The sequence below is a fragment of the Pseudophryne corroboree genome, chromosome 4 (genome assembly GCF_028390025.1).
Source record: "Pseudophryne corroboree isolate aPseCor3 chromosome 4, aPseCor3.hap2, whole genome shotgun sequence".
Taxonomy (NCBI): Eukaryota; Metazoa; Chordata; class Amphibia; order Anura; family Myobatrachidae; genus Pseudophryne; species Pseudophryne corroboree.
Window position 1 is genome coordinate 543,333,793 of NC_086447.1, and position 14,779 is coordinate 543,348,571.

Genomic DNA, 14,779 nt, shown 5'->3' on the forward strand with positions numbered 1-14,779 from the left:
TAAGGTAATTGAATTGGTAGTTCCATTACCCGATGTTTCACTAAGGATTTCATTAGCAGTTAGATCACTAGTCTATTTCTATATTTATATGAATAGGAACTTTCTCTGTATGACTATGCAACATATTTCTATGTATATTTTTTATATATTGATAATGTATTTTAAGCTACAAAGGTTTTTTGGTATATGCCATTTGAATCAAGAATATATTAATCTATTCAAATGAGGTTGAGTTTGTAGCTTAGTGCGTACTTTATTAGTTGATCTATTATATATTTTATTCAGTAGATGATTATTGTATCATCAAGTTTTAGATCTGGGGGTGTCATGTCTGGATCCTGTAGGCGAGGTTAACATTCGTTAGACAGACGTTTCTTGGATGAGTTTAAATATATCTCTCCTTTTTAGGTTAGTTCTTCCTTGTGTTTTCCCCACAGACGGGTTACATGATGTGACGCAGTCCAGATTCTTATGTCGATATATATGTATTTATTCATTTCTCATATTTATCATTATTTATATTCTTTTTATCCACTATAAGTTTTCTATACACATTCTTTATTTGATAACTGTAGATAACAAATGAAATATTAGGCATGCACTGATGCACAGATAAATGGGCATTTATATATGTATATTTCTTGTCTATTTTGTATTTTTTATTTTTATACACATATAGATAACTAGTTTTTTATATATAATTATAATAATTATTACTGTTTAATTTAGCACTTATATAGGTTTTTCCTACTACACTATTTATATGTTTATAGTGATTCTATGTGGTACACCATATTTATTTATGTTTATACACCTGAAGACACGCCACTCCTGAGTTTTCATTTCTGAATGATTAAATAATAATGATATTCACAATTTATATTTTTATATATATTTACTTTATATATTTATATTATTTTATATACATTGGTTTTGATTTAATTCTAAATATATTTAAGTACGATACTAAGAGATGTATACATAGGTATTGAAAAGTATATTGGTCTCTTTCACTTTAATTTGATTCCTATGGGTGAATAGTTTGAAATTCATCAGCTGTTTCTGTTTAGACAATTAACGGGGAGCTTTAAATATAGTCAGATGAGGACTCTCTTTCATTACACTTCCTCTGATGAAACGACCAGTGCCTACGGTCGAGAAACGCGTTAGGTTGAACGGCTTTGGAGTGATCCACTGTTACACACCATCTCTCTGTCATTTGGAGACGAACGGAGATCACCGACAGCCCTAATCCGCCCTAAACCGCCATAGATATTTCCATCTACTACATCCAAGCCCAAGGATTACCCAGCTGCGCTGTCGGAGGAGCATCCAGGCAGCGCAGCACAGAACGGCTTGTGGATTGGAAACGGCGGAGGTCCGGTGAATATCCGGTCGGTCGGACGGCTACAGCATTCACTGGCACGGGTGAGATTGCTACAAGTGAGACGGCTTCTGCATTCACTGGTACGGGTGAGATTGCTACGAGTGAGACGACTACTGCATTCACTGGCACGGGTGAGATTGCTACGAGTGAGACGGGGTCTCATTTATTTATACACTATCCCGTCATTTTAGCCACCTACACCTATGGCCTCACTAGGCTAGGGGCTATTTGAGCGATTTGGGACTTTGTTTTAGTATCTCATTTTATATATTTTTTTATATATATTAATCATCTTAAATACGGGACTATAATTCTACGGCATTGGCTGCCCATACTAACGGCTGCTTAAGGATAGGTGCCTTTATCGAGACTTTTCAATAATATTGGTTAAAAGGACGGGACTGTTTTCTATTCATTTGCTCAAACATTTATTATTCACATCAGCAGCCGTACGAGGTTAAGAGCTAATGAGCCATACGAGACTTTTGGATACATATATAACGGCTAACCACTACCAGTTTAGATCGTTATTGGAAGAACTCTGAGTTTTTATTTTCTATTTTTATTTTATATGCAATTTTATGATATCCTACAGGCAATACATCTTCCATTTGTATATTTCATTGATTTTTGATACATTTTTGTGCACAATTTATTAAATATTAATTAAGGCTGGCCAGCCAGTGTTTTTCAGGGTTCTATATATTTGTATCCATTATTGGTTTCCTGGAATACTAAACCATATACGAGAAATTAACTAGATGGTTATATATTTCATGATTGTGTTATTTTATTCATTTTAATATTATTTTCAATATCCTATTGTGGTCACTCTAAGGAATACATTTATAATTAATTTATTTGGTAATAATTGCAAATAAATAATATTTAATAAAAATAAAAATAATAATTAATCTAAATAATTTTTGATTGGCTCTTCCTTTTGCGCACGTTTTGGTTCTTTTTTCTTGTTATTAGTTTATAAGATGGCAGGGCTGGCGGAAACATAGTCACACATTGAGGTGCGTAGAGTAATCAGATTTCTGTATCTAAGGAGCACATCAGCAGCTGAAATTCATTGCCAGTGTATGGTGATCATTTCATCTCACAGAAGTAGGTTTGGTGCACTGTCTTTGATAATGGCATGACAGATATTGATGAAGATGAACTGCAATCCAGCCGGCCAAGCACATCCACCACATATGACAATTTGTACCACACTGACCTAGCACCATCTGATCTCCATCTCTTTGTACCATTGCATCTCCATCTCTTTGTACCATTGCAAAACACCTGGGTTGGATGATGATTCGCAACCGATGGTGAAGTTCAGCAAGCCTCATGTCCTGGCTTCAGGCGCTTGACACTGATTTCTTCTATGTCAGAATAGATGCCTTGGTGTACCATTAGAACAAATGTGAAGACAAGTATGGGGACTATGTGGATAAATAATCTGTACCAAGGCCGTACTGTTGATTATATGTATATGTACAAGTTGGACATATTTTTTAATGAGAGGTCTTGTTACCTTATTTATTGAACCACCTTAGTAGTTGACATACATAATCTGCCAACCATCTGTGCTTAAAATATTAGTGTTATTGTAAGTAGAAGATTAGTGACATGATTATGAAACAGGAAGTCTATAGCAGAGAATCAGATCTAATAGGAAACATGATTGTCCATGATATTAAAGTTCTGGGTTTTTATTTACTGTATACTAAATTGCCTTTCATTGTACTTTGGTGGTAGGAGGCAGTGGGTTAAGGGCCCTACACACATACCGATCCACCGTCAAGCTGTCCAACGGTGGATACGGCTGACGGGTGACCCGGGGGGGGAGTGATGGGAGGAGTGAAATTTCTTCACTCCCCCCGTCAGCCGGCTCCATAGCACTGCATGCTAATATGGACAATCTCGTCCATATTGGCCTGCATGCATAAGCGACGGGGCACCAACGATTAACAAGCGCGGGGCCGCGCACCGTTAATGACTGGTGCCTACACACTGCACGATATGAATGAGTTCTCATTCATTAATGAATGAGAGCGTTCATATCGTGCATTTTATCTGCCAGTGTATGGGGTCCTTTAGTGTTACATTTGCTTTAAAGGGGAAATATCCCATCCCTCTCTGTATCCTACTTTTATTCCCAAACACATTAAGAACTATCTTGTCTATACACAGGATGGAAGTCTGGATACCGGCAGTCATGTGACCAATGCTGAAATCCCAGAACACTGACCGCCAACATTCTGAAGGTAAGTATTGGGGTGAGGGTTAGGGCCCAGGGTATAGGATTTAATGTTATAGGCACTAGAGGGGGGATGGGAACTGGCCATTGCCATCACCACCCGAGTCTTAACCCCAGTTGCCACCCCCAGCAAATTAGCAGTAGCCTCCACCCCCACTATCTTAGGCCTAGCTGCCACCCCAGGCAGGTTAGGGTAGGGGGCAGGGGAGGGGTAAATGAATTACCCTGTGCACTGTTGACATTCTTAAATTGGGATGCCACGATCAACCATATGGCCACCGGCATCCTGACCACCGAGATTAGGTATCACACCCTCTATACACACACATTTACAGATAAGTGGACTGAAAACAAAAACTTGCAATGGAGTCCACAATTTTTTAGACAATTCACACTGCTAATTGCTGCAATGATCTCTATGTTTTATTTTATTTTGTGTTTAATTTATAGCTACAAGTTACAATACAAAAGAAATTTCATCAACCTGAGGCAAAAAAAAAAATATTGTGAGCAGATTAGTCTGTGAACACTTGGATAAATCCTTGGGGATCATCTATATTGTGCTACCTGCTGTTATTTCCAGAATATAGTTACAGTATTTACTGTCAGAAAACTTATTCCAGCTAAGTGAAATGTTTCTAGCCAGTGTATGAGCAGACTATAAACCAGAATTCTTCTCAGAGCAGAAATCATAAAATGTTCTCAAACGTCAAACACATGTTGATGGGATATGCTAAAATAGAGCAGGATCTTCTTTCTAAACCTCCCTGTTAAAGAAAAGCTTTTGCACTCCTTATTATATGCCAAACCATGTTTGCAGAAAATGTCAGGGATTACTTTTTATGATTTTATAAACATAATCCTGCCAGAGAAGAAGAAGGACAGAGGATGCAGTTGCCATAACAGCAAAGTTAGTTGCTATAAGACATTACTTTTCAGCTCTGGACACCATGACTAACAAGATAAATAAAAATGGTTTATTTGCGATTGGGTAAGGTGAATAACTCTGATGTGACTAATGGTGCTGGCAGCTTAAAATTGGAGCTCTTGGCCAGCTCATGTTTTATCTGAGAATATACCGCTTTTCCTCACAAGCAATATTCATATTCTCAAGAGCTAAAGCATTCTCCTGCAATAGGGGTCTATGTACTAAGCCTTGGAGATAGATAAAGTGGATGGAGATAAAGTACCAACCAAACAGCTCCTGTCATTTTTCAAACACAACCTGTAACATGGCAGTCAGGAGCTGATTGGTTGGTACTTTCTCTTCGTCCACTTTATCTCTTTCCAAGGCTTAGTACATAGAACCCTTTCATGTCTTCTAAATAGAGAAGGTATTGTGAATTTCCATTTTATTTTCAATAAACATTTCAATGCCAGCATTATTATATACTGCGGATGCAAGGCGCATCTTATTACCATATACGATAATAGTGCGCTGAACGTCGCAGCACTATGTCCCTTAAGAGAAAACAAGTAGTCACACACATGGTATACTGAGGTCCAACACTCAGAGATATATATATATATATTTGGGTGTAGTATGGTATGCCGGCGGCCGGGCTCCTGGCGACCAGCATACCGGCGCCGGGAGCCCGACCGCCGGCATACCGACAGTGTGGTGAGCGCAAAGGAGCCCCTTGCGGGCTCACTGCGCTCGCCACGCTGCGGGCACGGTGGCCACGCTATTTTATTCTCCCTCTAGGGGGGTCGTAGACCCCCATGAGGGAGAATAGCTGTCGGTATGCCGGGTGTCGGGATCCCGGCGCCAGTATACTGTGCGCCGGGATCCCGACATTCAGCATACTGAAGACCACCCATATATTTGATATTAAAAGTTATGCATACAAAATAACATATGTACAGTATATCATTAAGTATAATATGTATATATAAGATAGGGTTACAGTTACATAAGAATCAGTTACAGCCAGTATATGTCACCCTATGCTCAGTGGACAGTCGTCTCCATTTTAGAATCTGCACCAACAGAGCTTCCTGGGTGAGGGGAAATACTTATATACTGTGTATTGGGGAAGGTACATGACTGGGGCTGAGTCTTCTGATATTGGTCCAGGGGAGGGAGGTCTCTCATTCATTGTGTGTTATTGGTCAGTTCATATGCAAGCAATGTCCAGTTTCAAAATGCAGTTAAAGGGGTTAGCCACTGGTTTTCTGCACACATGCTTTCTTCAGGAAGTCCTTTGTTCAATTAGAATGTGGCTTTATATTCATTCATTTGGTCATAACTAACATTGCAATGTGCTACAATTTACCCATAGCTATCAAATGAATCCACACATTCTCCTGATCATTTTGACACTAAGCATGATATAATTAGCTCGTTCCATCCCAATAACACACACACACACACACACACACACACACACACACACACACACACACACACATATATGGTTTTACACTCTGTTATATAAATGCAATATAATGTCTGGTGCTGGACATGTTTTGTCTATGTGTTGTATGAATATGTGTTGAATATGTCTTTGTGGCTTCTCTGTGCGTATGCGTATGCTACCGTATATCCTGTGTACGCGCACACATGGCGGTAATGCGCACGAACAGAGGCCACTCTGGAGTTTATACGTGTGTGTGTAATATTTTTGACTTTGACAGTCTAGAATGTGACCCAGCATGCAAACATCTTCAGGAGAAGCAGACACCTATATGCACACAAGATTTTACATATTGGCGGTAGTGCGAAACTCCCACAAAATGTATGACCATGAACTATCTGAGGTAAATACTAAATAATACCTCACAGACTTAGTAACTATTCCTTCAAACTGTCCCTATTTAGCATAGGCTTCGGACTGGTAGGGGGGAGGGAGGCAAGGGGGCGACTCAACCCCACCAAACATTTGAGAGGCGTCAGTCTTAGATTGGAGGAGAGGCAGCTGTGGACGGTAAGGGGCTGTACATTATAGGAATAGGCTTCATGGCCCCTGCAATGCATGGAGGAGAAGGTGTAATGTGCTGCCTTTTAACTTAATATACCACACATTACAGGGGCCGTGTAGGCTATTTCTATAATACACACCACAGCCCATGTCTCCTGCTCGACTGTGGTGCCACCTACTCCTCCTTGGTGGTCCTGCCCACCTCCTCTTTTTCCATGGTAGCAGCCTTCTCCTCCCTCGTAGTGCCATCTCTGCCTTTCTGGTTGTCCCGCTCTCCTCTTCTTCTGTGGTGGCAGCCTCCTTCTCCTCCATGGTACCATCTCTGCCTTCTTGGTGGTCCTATCCTCCTCCTCATCCATGGTGCTGCCTCCACATGGTATTGCCTCAGTGACAGAGAAGACCCAGGAAAGGGAGTATCAGCATGACAACAGGCTAGTTGGAAGGGGGGGGGGGACCCTGCCATTTAGGCTATACCCCCAATTTGGGTACTCCCACCTGCTTTGGCTGGAAGGTTGGGAGGTTTATCCTCAGGGTTGCCAGTAGCACAAGCAAGAGGTCCCAGGTATTTTGTTATATACAGTACCTACATGCTGCAATGGATGCAGATGTGCATGTGTATTATTTAACCAATGAACTATAACTAAAAATGATATGTCAAGGTGTTATAATCAAATACACCTGCCTGTCTTCTCTGACAAAGCAGAGACTAATCTACTAACCTACAGACAATGCAGAGATCATTTAAGTGACTTATAAAGAATACATGGAACATTCTAGTGACCAACATATAATAATTCTAGTGAACAATTAAGAATCCCCAACACATGATATTAATGACTGGTATACTGTATATACTAAAAGCTTAGAAAACAGACTGCATTTTATTGATCAATATAAAATACACAGAGCATTGTAATGACTAATTTACAATGCACAAAGCATTCTAGTGTCATACAGTATGCTGTTAATCGGCCTGTGATTCAACAGGTAGTCTAGATTTGCATAGAAGTAACTCTTCCTTGAGCAATCTGGGTGGGCTTACTTTGCAACTCCTGTGGTAAAGAAATATCATTCTCATTGTCAGTGTCCTCCTAGTACTGACTCATTCTACTGTGTTGTGGATGGGTAATTTGCAGCCATCACCAGCCTCTTACACCAACATCTCACTTAGAACTACTTACTTCAGGGTATGTGTGGACATGCTGCTGCAACTTCTCCTAAGTATTAACTAATTCCCCACTGGTCACTCCCCACAAACTAATGCTGCACTTGATAACAGGCAAAGGGCTTGAGATTGGAGGCACTCGGCTCAACTGAAGGACAGTTAGATATCGGTTAAGCATTGGATACTTAACTGATAGTCACAGGATACAAGCATATGCAGGTGTTTATTTTAGCCAGATTAGGTTTATTAGCTACAGCGGTGGTCATTTGAATTAGGGCGCCATAGAGTATCAGAATTGTTTTCACTGCACCCTTAGGCCAATAGTATCTTATTGTGAAATGAAAAAATATATAGTCAATTAAGTACATTTTGTTTATATGTCATCCTTAGATTCAGTTATGTGGTGAAGGACAGAATTTGCTTTTGTTTGTCCACATATTTTATAATTGGATGCAAAAAGCACTGATTTTGACTATCACATTGGTCATAAACTGATCCTGGACCACCAACCCAAAACACCCCTGCAAGTACCCCGAGGCACCCAGCTTGGGAACCACTGAGTTACAGTAAAATGCCTTAGTATAGACAGTATTTTCAATTGAAGGTATTGGGAATACCGTCATCACTATGGTCAAGATGATGGGCCAAATGTAATAGAGTGAGAGTTTCAAAAAGTGAGAGGTTTGGTAAGGTTTTGTAGGTTTTTTGTTTTTTTTAAAAGTAGCAATCATTTAAACAGGAAGATCAACCTGGTTTTGCAGTGTAAATGATTGCCACTTTAAAATAAAAAACTAAAAAACTTTACCAAATCTCTCACTTTCTGAAACTCTCACTCTATTACATTTGGCCAGATATATCAGTTTTGGGGCCACAGCAGCACTTTGTATTTAGTTTAAACAAACATGATCGCCGGGGTGTAAGCTAGCCCCCTTGCTTCTTCAAACCAATTAAAACTAGCTACTAATTGTCTTGTCAAGAAATTATGTCTACTAGAACTATATATAACTTCAATTTCACAGGAAACAGTCAATTAAGTTCATTTTTAGCCACCAAACAGGGATGTCAAACCCCTCACCATCCCACGCTACACATCAGAATAAAGCTAGCCAAACACCAGAATGAAATAGTTCCAACAAGCCAACTAGTTGATTTTTTTTAGAATAATTGTTCCCACACATTGAAAATGCCCCCCACCCCCACAAAAAAAAGTTCAATATGTGGAGCTTGACTCTGGCTCCACGTCTGTGGACACTAGCCAGCAGCAAGAGACAAATCCCTCTTGCAGACATCCAGCCAGCATTCCAGCTGTGCCCATCACAGTGCATGACCACGGCTGCTGGGGTTGCACAGCTCCGTGGGTCACTGCGGCCCTCAGTGTAAGGAGAATAATCCCTGTGCTAACCACACACAGATAGGCAAGGGAAGTGGATGATATCAGCAGTGCCCAAAGCATCTACACAGCAACTCCATAAGATGAACAGACCCACCCCTCAACTCAGTGCTCAGGAGAGGTGGTGCTAAGACTAAGAATATAGAATGTCAGCTCAATACATCAGCCACTGCAAAGCAGCTGGTTGCTAAGAGCTTCTGCCGCAGCCACCCAGATACAACAAGGACCTGACGGCTTAATACTGTACATCAACCGCAGTTGCTCTGCTGAAACAGAATACCTGGTTGCATCTGCAGTGCTGGTAGGTTTACTAAAGGAGAATAGCTACAAGAGACCTGCTCTCAATACAAGAACTTACAGTATACCTAGCCCTATTCCCCCTCCCTGCACCCGCTTCTTCTGTCATGTGTATGGGGGAGAGTTATCAAAGCTTGGACAGAGATAAAGTGGAGAGAACTAAAAGTGCAATCCAATCATCTATTGATGTTTTTAGGGTCCCATACACTAGAACGATAATGCCTGATTTCAGCCAATTTCAGGCATTCGGGCCAATATATCAGGTGAAATCGGCCATTTTGGAGGTGTTTCCAATCTGATCCGATGCGCGTTCCCGTGAGTGTCGGATCGGATCCCCTAGGTCGCTAGTACTGCACTCGTGATATTTCATAATAGCCTCGAATCGTATGGAAAAAGATGTATTTTTGTGCGTGTGATATATATCGCCTGCAATATATCGTAGGAAGTTTGACTGGCATTCTCAGGACACTCCCATCAGCGGCAGCAGCAGGAGAGCTCATCAGATAAATCCAATCAAATCAGATATTTTATTGGCCCAAGTATGTATTTTCACACTGACCACCAATCACTGTCCACCTAGCACACTGACCACCAATGTAATCACACTGACCACCAATGTAATCACACTGACCACCAATGTAATCACACTGACCACCAATGTAATCACACGGACCATCAATGTAATCACACTGACCACCAATGTATTGTAAACTATTGTTCACATTTTATTTCTGTGTGCCCAAAGTAATTTTAACCCCCTAAAGCCATGTGTTTTCACCGCCACTGTACCCCAATGCTGCACCTTGTGTTTCTGTGTCCCCAAAGTAATTTTAACCCCCAAATGGCCATGTGTTCTCCCAGCCACTGTACCACAATGCTGCACCTTGTGTTTCTGTGTGCCCAACGTAATTTTAACCCCCTAAAGCCATGTGTTTTCTCCGCCACTGTACCCCAATGATGTACAATTGATGTTTGTGTAATGAGGAAAGTATTTACAAAAAACATTATTTTAAAAACATATAAATATTTAAACACCATGTAAACAAAAAAACATTTAACCATATAAACATTTAACCATATACCTTACGTAAAACCATTTGTAAAACACAAAAAATAACAGTTTGTGCACCACTTTTTTATCATTATAGATATGTCTCTGGATCAAGACATAGACTTTATCACCGTCCTACTAGACGTGTACCGTGGCCATGAATGTCTCTGGAAGGTCAAGGCCAAGGGGTATTCCGATAAAGTGCGATGGAATGCGGAATTGGAGGAGTTAGTGGATTACTGCAGGCCCTTTTTTTTTTTCTTCAATAATAGTTTTTTATTAGTTTTCAAGTACAGAGAAGGCAAGTCAAATAATTGTTCACGATCAAAGGTCAAAAAAAAATGAAATCAGCTTTGAGCAAGTTACAGCAGGTACAGTCATATAAACTAGCTCTGAATCTTAAGGCTTAGTTCTCTAATCGTGTTCATTACTCCTCACGACTATCTATCGTGACTTTAACCTTAAGAATAATAGACAGAAAAGAACAGTAGAAAGGGGAAGACAAAACAAGACGTCGACACATGAGGGTAAGTTAAAGGGAGGCGAGTTTGTGTAACAGGGGGGTACCTTACTCCAATCTCGTGTCATCGAGATAAATGGATAGTTAGTTAGTTAGTTAGTTAGGGGGGCCTCTGCCATACTAGGCATCATCCGGTTGTGAAGGGTGTAGTATTGCCGTATCAATGGGATCACTAAAAATTGTGGAGTGACCTTTTCTCTCTCGGAATTCACCCCATTTAAACCATCTCATATAAATAGAAGAGGGGGAGGAAGAATATACACATCCCGCTGTTTCAAACAGAAAATGCTTATGGGTATTATTAATAACCGTCTGAATGTGGGGTATGGACTGTGACTTCCATAGTTGGCCTATTGCCGCTTTCGCTGATATTAAAACATGTCCTACGATATACTTGTCACAGCTCAGGAAGGTGTGAGAAGGGTAGTGAAATAGAGCCAACATTGGATCCAGTGGCACTGTCGTTCCCACTAGTTCCCCCAAGAGCGAGAATACTTCCGTCCACAGAGGCCTCAGGACTGGACAGTCCCAAAAGATATGTAGAATGGAGCCCTCTCCACCACATTTTCTCCAGCATAGCTGGGAAGTCGAGGGCCAGATTTGGTGAAGCCTCTGCGGGGTGAAGTACGCCCTATTGCATAATTTATAAAACATTTCTGAATGCTGGAGACATTTAGATATTTTAAAGCACAATGATGAAATTGTATCCCACTCTTCTTCTCGGAGTACCAAAGAGAGATCTCTCTCCCACTTCAGCTGCGCAGGCAGCTTCCCTTTTTTATTCAAAAGGACAATATGCTGGTACCACCTGGATATCCCACCCCTATGACCGGGTGACGACAATCTGGTGAGCATAATGGCCGGTAAGGGGATTGGGTCTCCAATCTCTTTTGCATACGATTGGAGCCAATGGCGTACCTGTAGGTACTTAAAAAAATCATGTCTTGAAATCCCAAACCGCGACTGAAGCCGGGAGAACGGGATCAAGCTATCATTTGAAAAGAGATCTTTCAGTCTCACAACTCCAGCGTCGATCCAGGTGTCCAAAACAAGATCAGGGATATTACAGGCGACCGTTCTGATAGAGAGGTCTGCTGCAGGTAGTTTAATTGTTGGGTCAGATGCCACCACGGAGTGCCATATTTTCAATGTATTTCTAATCGCGTCACCAGGGCCTGACCATTTCGGAACACTCTGTGTAGGTAATAGAAATAGGTCTGTTATATTCATCGGTCCTAGGAAGGCTCTTTCGATAACAACCCATGGTTTGGGGGAATGCACGACAAACCAATCTCGGGCTTGGCTTAGTAGGCATGCAGAGTGATATGCATCTAAGTTGGGGTAAGCTACCCCACCGAAGCTCTTGGGTAATGAGAGAACCTGCCTAGAGATTCGCGGTTTCGCACCTTTCCAAATAAAGTGTGATAACATTTTATTAGCCTTAACACTAAGGGCTTTAGGGAAATGGCGGGGGATGGCCCGGAATAGGTAGAGGAGTTTCGGAAGTAGTACCATTTTGGTTGCAGAGACCCGCCCCAACCAGGAGATTTCATGTAGGGACCACTCTTTAATCAATTTGTCGATGGCGCTAAATAAAGGGGTGTAATTACAATCGAAAAGGTCCTTATCAAGCGATAGATGTATACCTAGGTATTTAATAGATCTCACCTGCCAAGCATATCTGTATCTATCCTTGAGTAAGGCCAGGATATGTGGCTGAATATGAAGTGGTAGGGCTTCCGTTTTGGAAGTATTCAATTTGTAGAATGACAATCTGGAGTACCTATCTAATATGGCGTGGAGTCCTATAAGGGAGGGTTCGGGGTTTGTCAAGCATACTAGTATATCATCTGCAAACAGACTAATTTTATGGCTCAGTCCCCCTATCTCAGGGCCCGAGACTTCTGTGTCAGTTCTAATAGTCTCAGCCAGGGGCTCAATAGCCAAAGCAAAGATTAGTGGGGATAAAGGGCACCCTTGTCTTGTGCCGTTTAGAATTTCGAATCCCCTGGAGAGACACCCATTAACATATACCTTGGCGGAGGGGGTAGAATATAATGCAAAGATGGAATCTAGAAACCTACCCTGAAATCCAAACTTCCCCATAACTGATCTTAAGTACCCCCAGTGTAGCCTATCAAACGCCTTTTCTGCGTCTAATGATAGGACCAGGAGGGGCGTTCTATTAGCATTACAATACTCAATGACGTTATAAGCTCTCCGGGTATTGTCAGGGGCCTGCCTGCCCGGGACGAAGCCAACCTGGTCGGCAGCTATAAGAGTAGGCAGTAAGGGGCACAGACGGTTAGCAATCAACTTAGCGAATATTTTGACGTCTGTATTCAACAGAGCTATCGGTCTGTAATTTTGAACGGATGTGGGAGATTTCCCCGGTTTAGGGATAGCCACTATCCTTGCTTCCAGCATCTCTTTCGGGAACCTCCCTGCTTCTGATGCCTCGTTAAAGACAGCCAATAACACTGGAGTCAATTCTGCTTTGTAAGTTTTGTAAAAGTTAGATGGAAAACCGTCTGGGCCCGGTGCCTTATCTCGTGGAAGACCATCGATAGCCGCCTCAAGTTCAGACAACGTCCAGGGGGAGCCAAGGGACAGGCAGGTCTCGGAGCTCAATGTCGGCAGGGATAAATTTTTTAGAAATGATTGAATTTCAGCTTCAATGGGTTGGGTGGTATCAGGGTCTAATTGTAAGCTATAGAGTCGGGAATAGTACTCTGCAAAAGTATCTGCTATTCTATATGGATCATAGACTTTTGAACCCGTGGGAGAATAAACAAAGTGGATTCTGGCCTTAGCTCGCCTACCTCTCAGTTTCCTCGCCAATAGACGCCCTGCCTTATTTCCAAATACATAGAATCTCTGATTTAGTCGAGCGAGGTTTCGTTGTACTTCCCGCAGAGAAAAAGTGTTTACCCTTTCCCTTGCGGTCAGCAAAAGCTTAAAGGCAGTTTTATTAAGTGGGTCAGCTTTATGTGCTATTTCTAGTTTGGCAACTTCGCTCTCGGCTTCAGCTCGTTCGGCCATTTGAGAACGTTTCAGTCGTGAAGCGGCCTGAATGGCAGCCCCCCGCATAACAGCCTTACAAGAGCACCAATTATTAAAGACTGAAGTGTCCTCAGGTTTATTAGTTTCTAAGAATACCCTTAAGGTTTGTTGTAAGGCCAGTGAAGCTTCTAGATTACCCAACAGGAAGTTTCCTAGTCTCCAGGGACTCGGGATAACTCTTCGTGCCTCGAGCTTCCACACGACCTTAATCGGAGAGTGGTCCGACCATGTCATCGGTAGTATGTCAATTTTCATAATAGTCGGTAATGACCCACTGTCTGTTAGTACTAGATCAATTCTAGAGTATGAGGAGTGGACATGTGAATAAAAGGAGTAATCCCTAACCGTAGGATGTTTAGTTCTCCACGCATCGTAAAGACCATATTCTCCTAGTAATTGTCTGAGTCCAAGGGTATTAATCGGGGAAGTTCTGGATTTAGCTAAGGGACTTTTGGTGGGGAGAGATCTATCTACAGTGGGGTCTACAACTATATTAAAGTCCCCCAGTAGCATGACTGCACCTTTAGCGTGCTTCTGTATCAAGGAGAATAGATTCCTACAGAAGGAGAGTTGACCAGAGTTGGGTGCATAGCAGGAGGCCAGGGTGACAACTGAGTCTTCCAGCTTTCCGATTAATATCAAATACCTTCCCTCGGGGTCTACAATTTGAGATTCCAGGGTAAATTGGCAATTGTTAGATAATAGTATAGCCACTCCAGCTTTTTTTACGG